This window comes from Malaclemys terrapin, chromosome 15 (assembly GCF_027887155.1).
Source record: "Malaclemys terrapin pileata isolate rMalTer1 chromosome 15, rMalTer1.hap1, whole genome shotgun sequence".
In the NCBI taxonomy this organism is placed as follows: Eukaryota; Metazoa; Chordata; order Testudines; family Emydidae; genus Malaclemys; species Malaclemys terrapin.
The window spans coordinates 1,598,084-1,617,320 of record NC_071519.1 but is presented as its reverse complement, the minus strand read 5'-3'; positions in this window follow the sequence as shown (position 1 = coordinate 1,617,320).

Genomic DNA, 19,237 nt, shown 5'->3' with positions numbered 1-19,237 from the left:
AGGACTCCTGGGTTCTCTCCCCGGCTCTGGGAGGGGAGTGGGGGCTGGTGGGTTAGAGCAGCGGGGGCTGGGAGCCAGGACTCCTGGGTTCTATCCCTGGCTCTGGGAGGGGAGCAGGGGCTGGTGGGTTAGAGCAGGGGGGGCTGGGAGCCAGGACACCTGGGTTTAGGGTGACCAGACAGCAATTGTGAAAAATCAGGACAGGGGCTGGGGGGTAATAGGAGTCTATATAAGAAAAAGACCCCAAAATTGGGACTGTCCCTATAAAATCAGGACATCTGGTCACCCTACCTGGGTTCTCTCCCCGGCTCTGGGAGGGGAGCAGGGGGGGCTGGGAGCCAGGACTCCTGGGTTCCATCTGGAGCTCTGCAAACTAACTTGCCATGTCCCCACCTGGTGTCTTGGTTTCCCCCCTTAGCCCTGGGCCGGGTGAGGGTGAGGCTGCGTCCCTCCGGGGCTGAGATGCTCCTAGGCCTGGTCGGGTCATGTGGGGCCTTGCAGGACAGGCCCCTGCCCCGGGTGTGCATCCGGGCCGGGACTCCCCAAGGAGCGCGATCGGCGCGCCTGCCACTCGGGGACACTCCAGGCTCCCTGGTTTAACAGGGGCTGCTCCCTCTCGGCATGTTGCACGAATGCCTGCCGGGATTTCTGGGCTGCTGCGTGGTGATTTGACATGTTGTCTTGCAGGTCATTAGTTTTAAACGCAATCTGCCTGAGCCCTGCGGTTTGCAGGGCCGCTTCGAGAAACACGGCGAGCTTATTGGGCAGATCATGAAAATATAGATGCCATGCATGCCTGTGAAAAAGTCCCGAGCACCGTGGGGCTGCTGGTGGGCTGAGATCACTTCCTGTCTGGTAATGTCTCATTGTTTCCCCAGCCTGTCTGAAGCCGTCTCTTGTCTCTCGTCTGAGACGTAGGTTGGGAGCTCTTTCAGACAGGGTGTGTTTGTACAGCGCCTAGCGCCATGGGGTGCTGGCCCGTGACCGGGGCTCCTGGGTGCTACAATAAAGCACCTAGTCAATAATAAGATGACGTAATAAGTCTAAATAGGATTGGGTCGGGTTGCTCTAAGCAAATAACCCCAGGGTGCTGTTTGGAGATGGAATTGGTGATTCAGTCAGACCCCCAAGGTCTCACATTTCTAGGGGGCACCCATCTGCAGGGTGGGGGGCGCATAGGGGGCACTAGTCCTGACCCGAATGCCCCAGACGGTGCTGGGGGGTGCTGTGCTGCAGGGTGCGCTCTCTCCCCTGGTGTCAGTAACGACACCCCGTGCCTGCTCCCTGTTCTGCGCCTTGCTGCCAGGCCACCCGGCGTTACTCCGGCACGTTCACGTTTCTCTGGGTCTCAGCTCCTGAGGCCTGACTGCCCCACGGAGCAAAGAGGGAAAGGCCTCTCTCGGCTCAGCCAGGGGAGAAGGGAAACCAAGTCTGAGACAAGGAGGCAAAGGAATCCCAGAGTGGGAGTTCGTTCCCCGCACCTGCCCCATGGCTCTGCCAAGGCCCGGTACCATGTCACCCGCCAGACCCTTCCAACCAGCTCACAGAAAGGATAGAAGTTAGTGCAAAACAGAACTGAAGGCACGTGATTCTGGGAGCTCGTAGCAGCATGCAGCGCGGTTCAGCCCGAGGATCAAAACCCACTGTGCCAAGATTGCCACCCACGGGTGCTGGCTCTCGCCAACCCCCCTGCTCTAATCAGGAGACCACACTCCTCTCCCAGGAGTCCTAGGAGAGGGTTAGTGAGTGTCTTCTTCCTAGACAGTTGGGCCCTTTTTATTTGCACGGGCCGTGCTGCCATCTAGCAAGCGATGCACTTACAGGAGTTCACGCCCCACCTTGTAACAGGAGAGCACTGTTCAAAGAGGGTGTTTTCCAAAAGAAGGTGCTGGCTCCTAGCCTCCGAGGCTGTCAATATGTCTGATTAAAACAAGAAGGAGTCTGGTGGTACCTTAAAGACTAGCAGATTTATTTGGGCATAAGCTTTCGTGAGTAAAAACCTCACTTCTTCAGATGCATAGAGTGAAAGTTACAGATGCAGGCATTAGATACTGACCCATGGAGAGCAGGGAGTTACTTCGCAAGTGGAGAACCAGTGTGGACAGGGTCAATTCAATCAGGGTGGATGTAGTCCACTCCCAACAATAGATGAGGAGGTGTCAATTCCAGGAGAGAAAAAGCTGCTTCTGTAATGAGCCAGCCACTCCTGATACTTAATATAATACCCCCTGATACTTAATATGTCTGATCTTCTTTCATGAGCCCACTTGACAGATTTTATCGTCCTTGGATTTGGCTTCCATCCCCTCTCCAAGGGTTGCAGCTGTCTGGAGGTGCTGTCTTCCTCATTCACACCTCGTTCATTCTATAGGGCAATTGATTAAGGGAGTGTGGGGGGGAGATCTTATTCTACTGCTAGCAAAAAGACATTTTTCTTTTACTTTAACTATCCTTAGGGGCTATAATATTATATCAAGGCTTAACACAAAGTTTTCTATAAGTTTTTCTACATAGGGATCTGATACAAAGTGAAAATAGCTTAATACAGCGTTATACAAAATAGCCTAATACAGAGATTTATCTACATTGTCCCGCTTTTGACCTCTCAAGAACAATTCTTGAGTGGTCACAATTTAAATCTTGTGTGTCTCTTTTAAATCTATGTATTGGGTACATTGACAAACAAAATGAGGCCCAAGTTTGATGCTGCAATAGCCATCAAACAATAAAAGTCACTGAGGTTAGGACCTTCTTAAGCACACACAACAAATAAGATTTTGTAGGAGTACCACAGTTGTCATGCAAGGTTAAGCTGATTTGGACTTAAACTAACATTCAGTTGCTAAAATGTTGCAGAATCCCCTATTCCTAACAGTTGTTCTCAAGAGGTCTCTGGGGACGTGAAAGATGGAGCCCTACAACTATGGGCCAAAGTCTTACAGGTTATGGGGGCCCAAGAAGTACCTTATAGGGCTTGGAGAAGTAGAACCAGGGTGCATAGAGGAAAGTGTGGAATTAATAATACAAGCAAATGTAACTAACAATACAAATGTATCAATAACAAAAATCAACAACAAAATGATTAGAGAACCTAACAAAAAATAAACAAAGAATAAATAAATCTGATGCATTGGGGACCAAAGTCTTTCAGACAGAGGTGGATGTGATTGAGTATCCCCTCTTTCTCTGGACCCAATGCTAGCACAGGACACCCACCAGAGACAGACACAGAACATGCAACACAGACTTTGTTGTGACACTATAACCATGGTATTTTATCACTCTTCAGCTGGTACCAGCTCTCCTGATGTTCTGGTTCAGAGCCTGAAAGATAGAAGCTTGGAGACAAATTAGCACAGTGCTCCCTCCACGGCAGACCCTGCTCGGTCTCTGCCACAGTGTGTCCCATTTTTGTTAGTAACGTTGGTATCTGTAGCTTAGGAAAACAATTTTAGTTGCGAGACATGAACCCATTTTAGCTTTCTCTCTTTATCTATTCGGTACACCAAAGGGCTAAGCCGGTCCACAATGGAATATGGACCTATCCATTTAGATTCCAAATTATGCTGCCTTCTACCCAATTTTAAATACATGACCAGATCCCCGGGCTCCCAGAGCTGGGAGTTACCAGCTTTCTGTTTATGGAGCTTGTTATTCATTTTATCAATGGCCTCATTAATCCGGTATTGCAAGGTCAATTTGTCCCCTTGTAATTGTTTGAGCCACTGAAAATAATCATGCTGTGGTGTTACCACATCCATTTCCCCTGATCCTAAACCCATCTGTGTAGGATCAATCATCAGACTCATCGGTTTGTCCAAATACACTTTGAAATGTCTGTATTTTTGTTTTCAGGTGGTTGCTACTACACATAGCTGCCAGAATTAAAGGCAGCTTATCAGACCAACAGAACAGGCCTGCCACGAGGCAGGAAGAGAGTGACCCTGGGACCTCCCAAAGGGGAAACCTGGAGAACCCCCTCCCAAGGGGAACACCCAGCATCAGGACCAACCGACTGGCTCGAGGGGTCCCACGGGACATGGGCTGCTATTACTGTGGCCAAAGAGGCCACATACGGGCCCAGTGCCCCAGGCTCAGGGACAGACTGAGCAGACCGAACCCACAGAGGGTTGACTGGATAGAGACCCAGACGGATGAGGGGCGGTGTTCCCAGGCAAGGGGGGCTGACAGCTTCCCAACGGCTCAGGCGGGAGGAGGGTCCTAGGCCAGCTCCTCTTGGGGGCTGGATGCTCCGTACTCAAGGTTCTCCGTTTACAGGGTGGACGTGGGGCGGTCCCTGCGGAGCGAGTGCCTTGTTCCCCTGGAGGTGGATGGGAGGAAGGTCAATGGATACTGGGACACGGGCGCTGAGGTGACGCTGGCCCGGCCCGAGGTGGTGGCCCCAGATCAGGTGATGCCCAACACCTTCCTGACCCTGACCGGGGTGGGCGGGACCCCATTCAAGGTGCCTGTGGCGAGGGTACACCTGAAGTGGGGGGCCAAGGAGGGCCCCAAGGAAGTGAGGGGGCACCACCATTTGCCCACTGAGGTGCTAATGGGGAGGGACCTGGAGGACTGATCAAGCAACCCCCAGGGTGCCCTGTGTTGCGGAGTGTGGGGGAGTTAGGGCCCTGCACCCCTCTTCCCGAGATTCACTGCGACTCTCAACCAGCCAGTAAAGCAGAAGGTTTATTTAAGGACAGGAACACAGTCTCAAGCAGAGCGTGTAGGTACGACCAGACCCCCTCAATTAGGTCCCTCTGGGAGGTTCAGGGAGCTTAGACCCCAGCTTGGGGTTCCCTGCGTTGCACCACCCAGCCCAAAACGAAACCAAACTCCCAACTCCTCCCGCTGCTCCTCTCCTTTGTTCAGTCTCCCGGGCAGAAGGTGTTAATTCTCCCCACCCCCGTTCCTGGCTCAGGTTACAGCTCAGGTAGCTTCCTTCAAGGGAAGTCCCACATCCCCACTGCAACCCCCCTGCAACATTCCCAGGTCAAATCTGCCCTGCTCCCTGCTCCGTCACATCTCTCCCCCCTTCGAGACTGAACTGAGCGGGGTCACTCTGACCAGTGACCTGGGGAAGTTCAGGGCTCCCTCTCCGGGACAACGCGTCCGCTATCAGGTTGTCACGTCCCTTCACATGGACCACGTCCATGTCATAATCCTGCAGGAGCAGGCTCCACCTCAGGAGCTTGGCGTTGGCTCCTTTCATCTGGTGCAGCCAGGTCAGGGGAGAGTGGTCGGTGTGCACGGTGAAGTGACGCCCAAAGAGATATGGCTCTAGTTTCTTGAGGGCCCACACCATGGCCAGGCATTCCTTCTCGATGGCCGCGTAGTTCTGCTCCCGGGGTAGCAACTTCTTGCTCAGGTACACGATGGGGTGTCTCTCCCCCTTTTCATCCTCCTGCATTAACACCGCCCCCAGTCCTGTGTCTGAGGCGTCGGTGAACACCATAAAGGGCTTGTCAAAGTCTGGGTTTGCCAGAACTGGGCCACTGACCAGAGCCTCCTTCAGCGCCCGGAGAGCCTCCTGGCACTCCTCGGTCCAGACCACTTTGTCTGGCTTCCCCTTCTTGCACAGCTCAGTGATGGGGGCGGCTATGGCGCTAAAGTGGGGCACGAACCTCCGATAGTACCCTGCCATCCCAATAAAGGCTTGGACCTGCTTTTTGGTTTGAGGAGCGGGCCAGTCTCTGATCACCTCCACTTTGGCTGGTTCCGGCTTTAGGCAGCTGTCACGGAGTATTGGGGAACTCAGGGCCCTGCACCCCCGGCTTCCTGCGATTCACCATGACTCTCAGCCAGCCAGTAAAGCAGAAGGTTTATTTGGATGACAGGAATACAGTCCAAGACAGGTCTTGCAGGCACAGACAGCAGGGCCCCCCCCTCAGTTAGGTCCAGCTTGGGGTCCCAGGGCATGCCAGCCCACCCCCCTTGGGGGGGTCAGAGCCATCTCTGCCTCCCAGCCATCTCTCCAGCCTCCTTCCAGCCTGCTTCCAGCACTCTGCCTTCAGCAACCCCTCCCACAGCCTTTGTTCAGTTTCCCGGGCTAAGGAGTCGCCTCGCCTTCAACCCCTTCCTGGGTTCTCATGTTACACACTCAGGTATGCGCCCTCGGGCAGATCCCATCCTACAATGCAGACCATCCTAGTCACACTCCCCTGTCAGCATTCACAGACCACCTTGAGAACAGGCCCAGTTCGTCACATCTCTCCCCCCTTCGAGACCGAACTGAGCAGGGTCACTTTAGCCAGTGACCTGGGGAAGTTCGAACCTACCCCCGTTCCCATGGATGCCCCCGCATCCCTCCAGTTCCTTGGTGGGAGTTACACCAGGCCCCTTCCGTTCCACGCCCCCCCTTAGGTCGGGGGTGCTTGATGGCACTCGCAGTTCGCATGTGGGAAGGTTTATGCGGCCTGCGCCCTTTTCCCACCCCCATACCTCTGGGGCTCCAACTGGGCTGTGGTCTTCTCCCAGCGCTCCAGTCTGGAGGTCTGTGCTTTGGGCTCTCTTGGTTTAGAGCCGCCCTTTTTACCTTGGCCACCCTCCGAAAAGGCTCCTCTATGCTGGGCAAGGGTCCTAAAGCTGTTTTCCCCTTGTCCCAGGCCTTCCTCCCCCTCTGACAGGGGTCACAGGATCCGCAGTACTGTCGGACAGTAACAAAGACCCCAGGCCAGTAAAAGCTCCGTAGCAGCCTCTGCTGGGTACGCCAGGTTCCCTGGTGCCCTGAGAGGGGAATGTCATGGGCCCGGCACAGCAGCTGGCGGCGATACTTCTGGGGTACCACCAGCTGCCTCCTGATCCCCCCTGACTCCATTTTCCCTGGGGGAGCCCATTCTCGGTACAGGAACCCTTTCTCCCACAGGAACCTTTTCCGGCCACCTCGTCCCATGGTCTGTACCGCATTGAGGTCGGCCAGGTCCCTTATCTTCCGCAAGGAGGGATCTCTCTGTAACTCGGCCTGGAACTCAGCAGCTGGGACAGGGATGGCCACCTGCTCTTTCTCGCCCGCTGGGTCCGAAGCTGCAGCCTCCCTGAGCCGCGTCCCTGGGCGTTCCCTCCCCACCAGGTTAGGGTCCCGCGCCTCAGGCAAGGCACCCCCCCCAAGGCCAGGGCGCAGTGCCCCTCGCCGGCTCTGACCGCGGGTCACAACTAAGGCGGTCTGGGGGCTGCTGGGCCAGTCCTCTAGGTCCCCCCCCATCAACACCTCAGTGGGCAAATGGTGGTGCACTCCCACGTCCTTGGGGCCCTCCTTGGCCCCCCATTTCAGGTGTACCCTCGCTACGGGAACCTTGAATGGGGTCCCGCCCACCCCGGTCAGGGTCAGGAAGGTGTTGGGCACCACCCGATCTGGGGCCACCACCTCGGGCCGGGCCAGTGTCACCTCTGCGCCCGTGTCCCAGTAACCATAAACTTCCTTCCCATCCACCTCCAGGGGAACAAGGCACTCGCTCCGCAGGCACAGCCCCGCGCCAACCCTGTAAACGGAGAACTTTGAATCCGGAGCATCTGGCCCCCCAGAGAAGCTAGCCTAGGGCTCTCCTCCCTCCTTAGCAGGTGGTACCCTGCCAGCCCCCCTTCCCTGGGAATGCTGCCTCTCGCCGGGCTGGGTCTCTACCCAGTCAACCCTCTGTGGGTTCGGCCTGCTCAGTCTGTCCCTGAGCCTGGGGCACTGGGCCCGTATGTGACCCTTTTGGCCACAGTGGTAGCAGCCCATGTCCCATGGGTCCCCTTGAGTGGGTCGGATGGTCCTGATGCCGGATGTTCCCCTCTGATGGGGTTTTTCTGTATTTTCCCACAGGGAGGTCCCATGGTGACTCTCTCTCTGCGTTATGGTGGGATTGCTCCTTTGGGACTCCTCCCTTTTATCTCCTGACCGGCTCTTTACGAACTCATCGGCCAGCCGGCCTGCCTGTCGCGGGTTCTCTGGCTTTCTGTCCACCAACCACAGCCTCAGGTCCGATGGGCACCGCTCATACAGTTGCTCCAGTACCAGCAGTTTGACCAGGTCCTCCTTCGTCTGGGCCCCATCAGCCCACTTGCTGGCGTATCCTTCCATGCGGGCGGCTAGTTGTAGATATGAGATCTCAGGGGTTTTATCCTGACTCCGGAACCTTTCCCGGTACATCTCAGGAGTCAGCCCAAACTCTCGTAGCAGGGCCTTTTTGAATAGTTCGTAGTCCCCTTTCTCTGCCTCTTCCAGTTGGCGGCACAATGCCACGGCTTTGGGGTCCAGTAAGGGGGTAAGGACCCGGAGTCTGTCCGCGGGATCAACCCGGTGCAGCTCGCAGGCCGTCTCAAAGGCCTCCAGGAAGTCATCCATGTCCTCCCCCTCCTTGTATGGGGCCATGATGCACTTATCAAAGCTCCGTGCAGTCCTGGGTCCCCCCTCACTCACCGCAGCCGGGGGTTCGCTGCCCTTCAATCTCGCCAGTTCCAGGTCATGCTGACGCTGTCTCTCATTCTCCTGTCTCTGTCTCTCATTCTCCTCCCGTTCCTGCTGACGCTGTCTCTCTTCACGCTGATGCTGTCTCTCTTCATGCTGTCTCTGTTGTTCACGATCCTCCAGCTCTCTCAGTTTTAGCTCTTTCTCCCATTCCAGCCAATTCCGCTCCCCGGATGCCGAACGTCGCCGGGAGGATCCTCTGCTGGCCGGCGAGCTTCGCCGGGAGGGTCCCCTGCTGGCCGGGGGGGCCACGGCGCCTTCGGTATTTGCTGGGCTCCTCCCCACCCTTCCCTTAGGCATAGGAAGGAGGGGTCTCGGGAAGCCCTCAGCAGCCGACTGACCACTCCCAGCTGGGACAGACACTGGGGCCTGCGCTGCATTTGCCAGGCTGCTTCCCTGAGACACAGGGATCAGTTCATTCACGCGATCTTCCGCCTCCAGCTGGGCAATGAGCTGTTCTTTGGTGAGCCTCCTAATGCGCAGCCGCCTTTGCTTGCACAGCTCCACCAGGTCGCTCTTAAGCCGCTTGGCATACATCTTCCTGCTGGCCACTCACCGGCCTGTGTGCTCACAGCTCCCCACAGTTCCCAGGGGGCCCCCTAGTGTGCCAGCCCTTCTCGAGGTCACCGCCTCTCTGCCAGGGTCGAGCTGCAGACTCCTCCGCCCCTGGGACCACTCGCTGAGATCCCCCCGGGGGACCCTGTTACTGCAAAAGTCCTTCTCGCTGGTCACACACTCCCAGGGGTAATAACCGTCTCTCTCCCACTCTTCAGCCGGCCTGGTCCCCGTCAATCCCCCTTCGTTTTACTGCTCCCCAGTCACTTACTGCAGGAAGCGCCGTCCACGGGGTGCAGTAGATCCCGCCGCTGCCACCAGTTGTCACGGAGTATTGGGGAACTCAGGGCCCTGCACCCCCGGCTTCCTGCGATTCACCATGACTCTCAGCCAGCCAGTAAAGCAGAAGGTTTATTTGGATGACAGGAATACAGTCCAAGACAGGTCTTGCAGGCACAGACAACAGGGCCCCCCCTCAGTTAGGTCCAGCTTGGGGTCCCAGGGCATGCCAGCCCACCCCCCTTGGGGGCGTCAGAGCCATCTCTGCCTCCCAGCCATCTCTCCAGCCCGCTTCCAGCACTCTGCCTTCAGCGACCCCTCCCACAGCCTTTGTTCAGTTTCCCGGGCTAAGGAGTCGCCTCGCCTTCAACCCCTTCCTGGGTTCTCATGTTACACACTCAGGTATGCGCCCTCGGGCAGATCCCATCCTACAATGCAGACCATCCTAGTCACACTCCCCTGTCAGCATTCACAGACCACCGTGAGAACAGGCCCAGTTCGTCACAGCAGCCGCTTCCCACCCGGTGGCCTAGGTAGGATACCTCAGCCATCCCCACCTTGCACTTCTCCGGTTTTACGGTCAGCCCAGCCTTCTGGAGTCGGTCCAGCACTTGTCTAACCTGGGATATGTGGTCCTCCCAGGTCTGGCTAAAGACACAGATGTCATCGATATACGCCACGGCAAAACTCTCCATCCCCCTCAGTAGCTGATCCACCAGGCGCTGGAAGGTGGCCGGCGCTCCCTTGAGGCCGAAGGGCAGGGTCAGGAACTCATAGAGCCCCAGAGGGGTGACAAAGGCCGATTTCAGCCTGGCATCTGCATCCAGCGGCACTTGCCAATAGCCCTTTGTAAGATCCATGGTGGTAAGGTACCGAGCACCTCCCAGCTTGTCTAGGAGCTCGTCCGGCCTGGGCATGGGGTAGGCATCGGCTACAGTGATGGCATTGAGCTTCCGATAGTCCACACAGAACCGGATCGACCCGTCCTTTTTGGGGACCAGCACCACCGGCGAGGCCCAAGGGCTGGAAGACGGCTGGATCACCCCCAAAGCCAGCATGTCATTGACCTCTCTTTCCAGGTCCTGAGCAGTTTTCCCTGTGGCTCGGAAGGGGGAGCATTTTATAGGCGGGTGCGATCCTGTCTGCACCCGGTGGACAGTCAGATTAGTGCGTCCAGGCTGGTTGGAAAACAGCTGCTGGTACAGATGCAGCACCCCTCCGATCTCAGCTCGCTGGGCAGGGGTTAGCCGATCAGAGAGGGGAATTGCTTCCAGGGGGAAGCCAACTCTTGTCCCAGGGAATAGATCTACTAAAGGGTCATCTCCCTGCCCTTCCCACTGTCCACACACGGCCAACACCATATTCCCCCTGTCATAATATGGCTTCATCATATTCACATGGTACACCCGGTGGTGGTGTGCCCGGTTCGACAGCTCCACCACATAGTTTACCTCGTTTAGTTGCTTGACAACCTTGAAGGGCCCTTCCCAGGCGGCCTGGAGTTTGTTTTTCCTCACGGGGATGAGGACCATCACCTGATCCCCAGTGGCGAAGGCGCGGGCCCGTGCTGTGCGGTCATACCAGACCTTCTGCTTCCTCTGGGCTCTGGCCAGATTCTCCCTGGCCAGGCCCATGAGCTCGGCAAGTCGTTCCCGGAAGGTCAGGACATACTCCACCACCGACTCTCCGTCAGGAGTGGCCTTCCCCTCCCATTCGTCTCTCATCAGGTCCAGGGGCCCCCTTACCCGCCTTCCATATAGCAGTTCGAAAGGCGAAAACCCGGTAGACTCCTGGGGTACCTCCCTGTACGCAAACAGCAGGGGAGGTAAGTACTTGTCCCAGTCCTGCGGGTGCTGATTCATAAATGTTTTCAGCATCATTTTTAGCGTCCCATTGAACCTCTCCACCAGCCCGTTGGATTGGGGGTGATATGCTGAGGCCCAGTTGTGCCGGACCCCACATCTCTCCCACAAGCACCGGAGTAGGGCCGACATGAAGTTGGACCCTTGGTCCGTCAAGACTTCCTTGGGGAACCCCACTCGGCTGAAAATGGTCAGCAGCGCATCCGCCACAGTGTCTGCTTCAATGGACGATAAGGGCACTGCCTCGGGGTAGCGGGTGGCGAAATCGACCACCACCAGGATGTATTTCTTCCCAGACCGGGTCGTCTTGCTGAGAGGTCCCACTATGTCCATGGCCACCTTCTGGAAAGGCTCCTCTATGATGGGCAAAGGTCTCAATGCTGCCTTCCCCTTGTCCCGGGCCTTCCCCACCCTCTGGCAGGGGTCACAGGATCGGCAGTACTGCCGGACGTTGGTGAAGACCCCGGGCCAGTAAAAGTTCTGTAGCAGCCTCTGCCTGGTGCGCCGGATCCCCTGGTGCCCTGCGAGAGGGATGTCATGGGCCAGGTACAGTAGCTTGTGGCGAAACTTCTGGGGAACCACCAGCTGCCTCCTGATCCCCCACGACTCCACTTCCCCCGGGGGAGCCCACTCTCGGTACAGGAACCCCTTCTCCCACAGGAACCTCTCCTTGCATCCTCTCCTCATGGTCTGTACCACACTGAGGTCAGCCAGGCCCCTTAGCTTCCGCAGGGAGGGGTCCTTCTGCAACTCGGCCTGGAACTCGGCGGCTGGGGAAGGGATGGGGACCTGCTCCCTCTCGTTGGCTGGGTCGGAAGCCCCAGCCACCCCGTGGCCTGTCCTTGGGTGTTCCCTCCCCACCCGGGAAGGGTTCGGTGCCTCCGGTGGGACATCCTTCCCAAGGTCAGGGCGTAGTGCCCCTCGCCGGCTCTGGCTACGGGTCACGACTAAGGCGGTCTGGGGGCTGCTTGGCCAGTCCTCTAGGTCCCCCCCCATCAACACCTCAGTGGGCAAATGGTGGTGCACTCCCACGTCCTTGGGGCCCTCCTTGGCCCCCCATTTCAGGTGTACCCTCGCTACGGGAACCTTGAATGGGGTCCCGCCCACCCCGGTCAGGGTCAGGAAGGTGTTGGGCACCACCTGATCTGGGGCCACCACCTCGGGCCGGGCCAGTGTCACCTCTGCGCCCGTGTCCCAGTAACCATAAACTTTCTTCCCATCCACCTCCAGGGGAACAAGGCACTCGCTCCGCAGGGACAGCCCCGCGCCAACCCTGTAAACGGAGAACTTTGAATCCGGAGCATCTGGCCCCCGAGAGAAGCTGGCCGGGGGCCCTTCTCTCTCTTGAGCAGTTGATAAGCTGCCAGCCCCTCTCGCGTGGGAAGCCGGCCCCTCGTCCGTCTGGGCCTCTACCAAGTTAACCCGGTGCGGGTTCGGTCTGCTCAGTCTGTCCTTGAGCTTGGGGCACTGGGCCCGAACGTGGCCTCTTCGGCCGCAGTAATAGCAGCTCAGGTCCCGTGGGTCCCCTCGAGCCGGTCGGTTGTCCCTGATGCTGGGCATTCCCCGTGGGAGGGGATTCCCCATATTCCCCCTTTGGGAGGTCCCAGGGTGACTCTCTCTCTGCATCGCGGCGGGCCTGTTCCTTTGGGGCTCCTCCCTGCCACCCCCTGACCGGCTCTTTACAAACTCATCAGCCAGCTGCCCGGCGTGTCGCGGGTTCTCTGGCTTTCTGTCCACCAACCACAGCCTCAGGTCGGGTGAGCCTCCCAATGCGCAGCCCCCTCTGCTTGCACAGCTCCACCAGGTCGCTCTTAAGCCGCTTGGCATACATCTTCCTGCTGGCCACTCACCGGCCTGTGTGCTCACAGCTCCCCACAGTTCCCAGGGAGACCCCTAGTGTGCCAGCCCTTCTCGAGGTCACCGCCTCTCTGCCAGGGTCGAGCTGCAGACTCCTCCGCCCCTGGGACCACTCGCTGCGATCCCCCCGGGGGACCCTGTTACTGCAAAAGTCCTTCTCGCTGGTCACACACTCCCAGGGGTAATAACCGTCTCTCTCCCACTCTTCAGCACGCCTGGTCCCCGTCAATCCCCCTTCGTTTTACTGCTCCCCAGTCACTTACTGCAGGAAGCGCCGTCCACGGGGTGCAGTAGATCCCACCCCTGCCACCAGTTGTTGCGGAGTGTGGGGGAGTTAGGGCCCTGCACCCCTCTTCCCGAGATTCACTGCGACTCTCAACCAGCCAGTAAAGCAGAAGGTTTATTTAAGGACAGGAACACAGTCTCAAGCAGAGCGTGTAGGTACGACCAGACCCCCTCAATTAGGTCCCTCTGGGAGGTTCAGGGAGCTTAGACCCCAGCTTGGGGTTCCCTGCGTTGCACCACCCAGCCCAAAACGAAACCAAACTCCCAACTCCTCCCGCTGCTCCTCTCCTTTGTTCAGTCTCCCGGGCAGAAGGTGTTAATTCTCCCCACCCCCGTTCCTGGCTCAGGTTACAGCTCAGGTAGCTTCCTTCAAGGGAAGTCCCCCCTCCTCACTGCAATCCCCCTGCAACATTCCCAGGTCAAATCTGCCCTGCTCCCTGCTCCGTCACACCCTGGTTGTGACCCATAGCCAGAGCCGGCAAGGGGCACTGCGCCCTGACAACGGGGAGGGTACCTTGCCCGAGGCGCAGGACCCTATCCTGATGGGGAGGGTGCAAAACCCCCCACTTCGTCACAGAGGGAACGCCCAGGGACACGGCTCAGGGAGGCGGTGGCTTCAGACCCAGCCGTAGCTGGCCATCCCTGTCCCAGCTGCTGAGTTCCAGGCCGAGTTGCAGAAAGATCCCTCCTTGCGGAAGATAAAGGACCTGGCCGACCCCAGTGCGGTACAGACCATGGGGAGAGGTGGCCGGAAAAGGTTCCTGTGGGAGAAGGGGTTCCTGTACCGAGAATGGGCTCCCCCAGGGAAAATGGAATCAGGGGGGATCAGGAGGCAGCTGGTGGTACCCCAGAAGTATTGCCGCCAGCTGCTGTGCCGGGCCCATGATATTCCCCTCTCAGGGCACCAGGGAACCTGGCGCACCCAGCAGAGGCTGCTACGGAGCTTTTACTGGCCTGGGGTCTTTGTTACTGTCCGACAGTACTGCGGATCCTGTGACCCCTGTCAGAGGGGGAGGAAGGCCCGGGACAAGGGGAAAATGGCTTTAGGACCCTTGCCCATCATAGAGGAACCTTTCCAGAGGGTGGCCAAGGTCAAAAGGGCGGCTCTAAACCAAGAGAGCCCAAAGCACAGACCTCCAGACTGGAGCGCTGGGAGAAGACCACAGCCCAGTTGGAACCCCAGGGCTATTGGGGTGGGAAAAGGGCACGGGCCGCATAAACCTTCCCACAGGCGAACTATGAGTGCCATCGAGCACCCCCAACCTAAGGGGGGGCGTGAAACTGGAAGAGCCTGGTGTAATTCTCACCAAGGAATGGGAGGGATGTTGGAGCATCCATGGGAACATGGGTAGGTTCGAACTTCCCCAGGTCACTGGCTGAAGTGACCCCGCTCAGTTCGGTCTCGAAGGGGGGAGAGATGTGACGAACTGGGACTGTTCTTACTTTGGTCTGTGAATGCTGAGTGGGGAGTGTTGTCTGGGAAGGTCGCAGGGGAGTGTGGCTAGAACGGTCTGCATTGGGGGATGGGAGACTGACCGAGGGAGAATACCTGATCATGTAACATGAAAACCCAGGAAGGGGTTAAAGGCCAGGTGACACCTTGGCCCAGGAAACTGGACAAAGGCTGTGGGAGGAGATGCTGGAGGGAGTTGGAGTTTCAGGAGCTGGCAGGTAATGGAGGGGAGCCCGGATGGGGCTCTGACCCCCCCAACGGGGCTGTGGTGCCCCTGGGACCCCAAGATGGACCTAACTGAGGGGGTCCTGTTGTCTGTACCTGCAAGACCTGTCTTGTGTGTTCCTGTTGTCTAAACCTTCTGCTTTACTGGCTGGCTGAGAGTCATGGTGAATCGCAGGAAGCCGGGAGTGTGGGGCCTTGTGTCCCCCCACACTCCGAGACAGGGGGTTAAAGCAGGGGGTCTGGGCACCAGGACTCCTGGGTTCTCTCCCCAGCTTGGGGTTGGGGGGGGGTCTAGTGGTTAAATCAGGGATGTCGAGTGTGACGGAGCAGGAAGCAGGGCAAATTTGACCTGGGAATGTTGCAGGGGGGTTGCAGTGGGAATGTGGGACTTCCCTTAAAGGAAGCTACCTGAGCTGTAACCTGAGCCAGGAACGGGGGTGGGGAGAATTAACACCTTCTGCCCGGGAAACTGAACAAAGGAAAGGAGCAGCGGGAGGAGTTGGGAGTTTAGTTTCGGTTGGGGCTGGGTGGTGCAACGCAGGGAACCCCAAGCTGGGGTCTAAGCTTCCTGAACCTCCCCGAGGGACCTAATTAAGGGGGTCTGGTCGTACCTACACGCTCTGCTTGAGACTGTGTTTCTGTCCTTAAATAAACCTTTTGCTTTACTGGCTGGCTGAGAGTCGCAGTGAATCTCGGAAAGAGGGGTGCAGGGCCCTAACTTCCCCACAATCCGCAACAACTGGTGGTAGCGGTGTGATCTACTGCACCCCGTGGACGGCGCTTCCTGCAGTAAGTGACTGGAAAGCAGTAAAACAAAGGGGAATTAACGGGGACCAGGCGCGCTAAAGAGTAAAAGAAAAACGGTTATTACCCCTGGAAGTGTGTAACCAGCGAGAAGAACTTTTGCAGTAACAGGGTCCCCCGGGGGGATCGCAGCAAGTGGTCCCAGGGGCGGAGGAGTCTGCAGCTCGACCCTGGCAAAAAGGTGGTGACCTCAAGAAGGGCTGGCACACTAGGGGGCCCCCTGGAAACTGTGGGGAGTTGTGAGCACACAGGCCGGTAAGTGGCCAGCCGAAAAATGTATGCCAAGCGGCTTAAAAGCAACCTGGTGGAGCTGTGCAAGCAAAGGCGGCTGCGCATTAGGAGGCTCACCAAAAAACAGCTCATTGCCCAGCTGGAGGCGGAAGATCGCGCAAATAAACTGATCCCTGTGTCTCAGGGAAGCAGCCTGGCAAATGCAGCGCAGGCACCAGTGTCTGTCCCAGCTGGAAGTGGTCAGCCGGCTGCTGAGGGCTTCCCAAAACCCCTCCTTCCTATGCCTAGGGAAAGGGTGGGAAGGAGCCCAGCAAATACCAAAGGCGCCGTGACCCCCCCGGCCAGCAGGGGGTCCCCCCGGCGAAGCTCACCGGCCAGCAAAGAATCCTCCCGGCAACGTTCGGCATCCGGGAAGCGAAATTGGCTGAAATAAAAAAAAAAGCTAAAACTAAGGAAGCTGAAAAATCGTAAACAACAAAAACAGCATAAAAAAAACCAGCGTCAGCATAAACGGAAGGAAAAAAAAGACAGCATCAGCGTAAACGAAAGAAAAAAAAAAACAGCATCAGCGTAAAAAAAACCAAAAACAGCATAAACGGAAAAAAAATAAAAAACAGCGTCAGCATGACCTGGAACTGGCGAGATTAAAGGGCAGCAAACCCCCGGCTGCGGTAAGTAAGGGGGGACCCAGGACTGCACGGAGCTTTGATAAGTGCATCATGGCCCCATACAAGAAGGGGAAGGACATGGATAACTTCCTGGAGGCCTTTAAAACGGCCTGCGAGCTGCACCGGGTGGATCCCGCGAACAGACTCCGGGTCCTTACCCCCTTACTGGACCCCAAATCCGTTGCATTGTACCGCCAACTGGAAGAGGCAAAAAAAGGGAACTACAAACTATTCAAAAAGGCCCTGCTACAAAAGTTTGGGCTAACTCCTGAGATGTACCGAAAAGGTTCCGGAGTCAAGATAAAACCCCTAAAATCTCATATCTGCAACTAGCCGTCCGCATGGAAAGATACGCCAGCAAGTGGGCTGGTGGGGCCCAGACAAAAAAAAACCTAATTAAACTGCTGGTACTAAAGCAACTGTATGAGCGGTGCCCATCCGACCTAAGGCTGTGGTTGGTAAACAGAAAGCCAAAAAACCCGCAACACGCCGGGCAGCTGGCTAATAAGTTTGTAAAAAGCCGGTCAGGGGGTGGGAGGAAAAAGCCCCAAAAAAACAGGCCCGCCGCAATGCAGAAAAAAAGTCACCCTGGGACCTCCCAAAGGAAAAATATGGGAAATCCCCTCCCACGGGGAAGGCCCAGCATCAGGGACAACCGACCGGCTCAAGGGGACCCACGGGACCTGAGCTGCTATTACTGCGGCCAAAGAGGCCACGTTCGGGCCCAGTGCCCCAAGCTCAAGAACAAACTAAGCAGACCAAACCCGCACCGGGTTAACTTGGTAAAGGCCCAGACGGACAAGGGGCAGGCTTCCCACGCAAGAGGGGCTGGCAGCTTATCAACTGCTCAAAAGAGAGAAGGGACCCCGGCCAGCTTCTCTGGGGGGCCAGATGCTCCGGATTCAAAGTTCTCCGTTTACAGGGTTGGCGCGGGGCTGTCCCTGCGGAGCGAGTGCCTTGTTCCCCTGGAGGTGGATGGGAAGAAAGTTTATAAATACTGGGACACGGGCGCAGAGGTGACACTGGCCCGGCCCGAGGTGGTGGCCCCAGATCGGGTGGTGCCCAACACCTTCCTAACCCTGACCGGGGTGGGCGGCACCCCATTCAAGGTTCCCGTAGCAAGGGTACACCTGAAATGGGGGGCCAAAAAGGGCCCCAAGAATGTGAAAGTGCACCACCATTTGCCCACTGAGGTGTTAATGGGGGGGAACCTAGAGAACTGGCCAAGCAGCCCCCAGACCGCCTTAGTCGTAACCCGTAGCCAGAGCCGGCGAGGGGCACTACGCCCTGACCTTGGAAAAAATGTCCCACCGAAGGCACCGAACCCTTCCCGGGTGGGGAGGAAACACCCAAGAACAGGCCGCGGGGTGGCTGGGGCTTCCGACCCAGCTGACAAAAGAAAGCAGGTCCCCATCCCTTCCCCAGCCGCCGAGTTCCAGGCCAAGTTGCAAAAAAAACCCCTCCCTGCGAAAGCTAAGGGGCCTGGCTAACCTCAGTGTGGTACAAACCATAAGAAAAGGATGCAAAAAAAGGTTCCTGTGGAAGAAGGGGTTCCTGTACCAAGAGTGGGCTCCCCCGGGGAAAGTAAAGTCGTGGGAAATCAAAAGGCAGCTGGTGGTTCCCCAAAAGTTTCGCCACAAGCTACTGTACCTGGCCCATAACATCCCTCTCGCAGGGCACCAGGGAATCCGGCGCACCAGGCAAAGGCTGCTACAAAACTTTTACTGGCCCGGGGTCTTCACCAACGTCCGGCAGTACTGCCGATCCTGTAACCCCTGCCAGAGGGTAAAAAAGGCCCGAAACAAGGGAAAGGCAGCATTAAAACCTTTGCCCATCATAAAGGAGCCTTTCCAAAAGGTGGCCATAAACATAGTGGGACCTCTCAGCAAAACGACCCGGTCTAAAAAAAAATACATCCTGGTGGTGGTCAATTTCGCCACCCGCTACCCCGAGGCAGTGCCCTTATCGTCCATTAAAGCAAACACTGTGGCAAATGCGCTGCTAACCATTTTCAGCCAAGTGGGGTTCCCCAAAAAAGTCTTAACGAACCAAGGGTCCAACTTCATGTCGGCCCTACTCCGGTGCTTGTAAAAAAATGTGGGGTCCGGCACAACTGGGCCTCAGCATATCACCCCCAATCCAACGGGCTGGTGAAAAGGTTCAATGGAACGCTAAAAATAATGCTAAAAACATTTATAAATCAGCACCCGCAAAACTGAAACAAGTACTTACCTCACCTGCTGTTTGCGTACAAAAAGGTACCCCAGAAGTCTACCGGGTTTTCGCCTTTCAAACTGCTATATAAAAGGCGGGTAAGGGGGCCCCTAAACCTAATAAAAAACAAATGGAAGGAAAAGGCCACTCCTAACGAAAAGTCGGTGGTGAAGTATGTCCTAACCTTCCGAAAACAACTTGCCAAGCTCATGGGCCTGGCCAGAAAAAATCTGGCCAAAGCCCAAAGGAAGCAAAAGGTCTGGTATAACTGCACAGCACGGGCCCGCGCCTTCGCCACTGAAAATCAGGTAATGGTCCTCATTCCCGTAAGAAAAAACAAACTCCAGGCCGCCTAAAA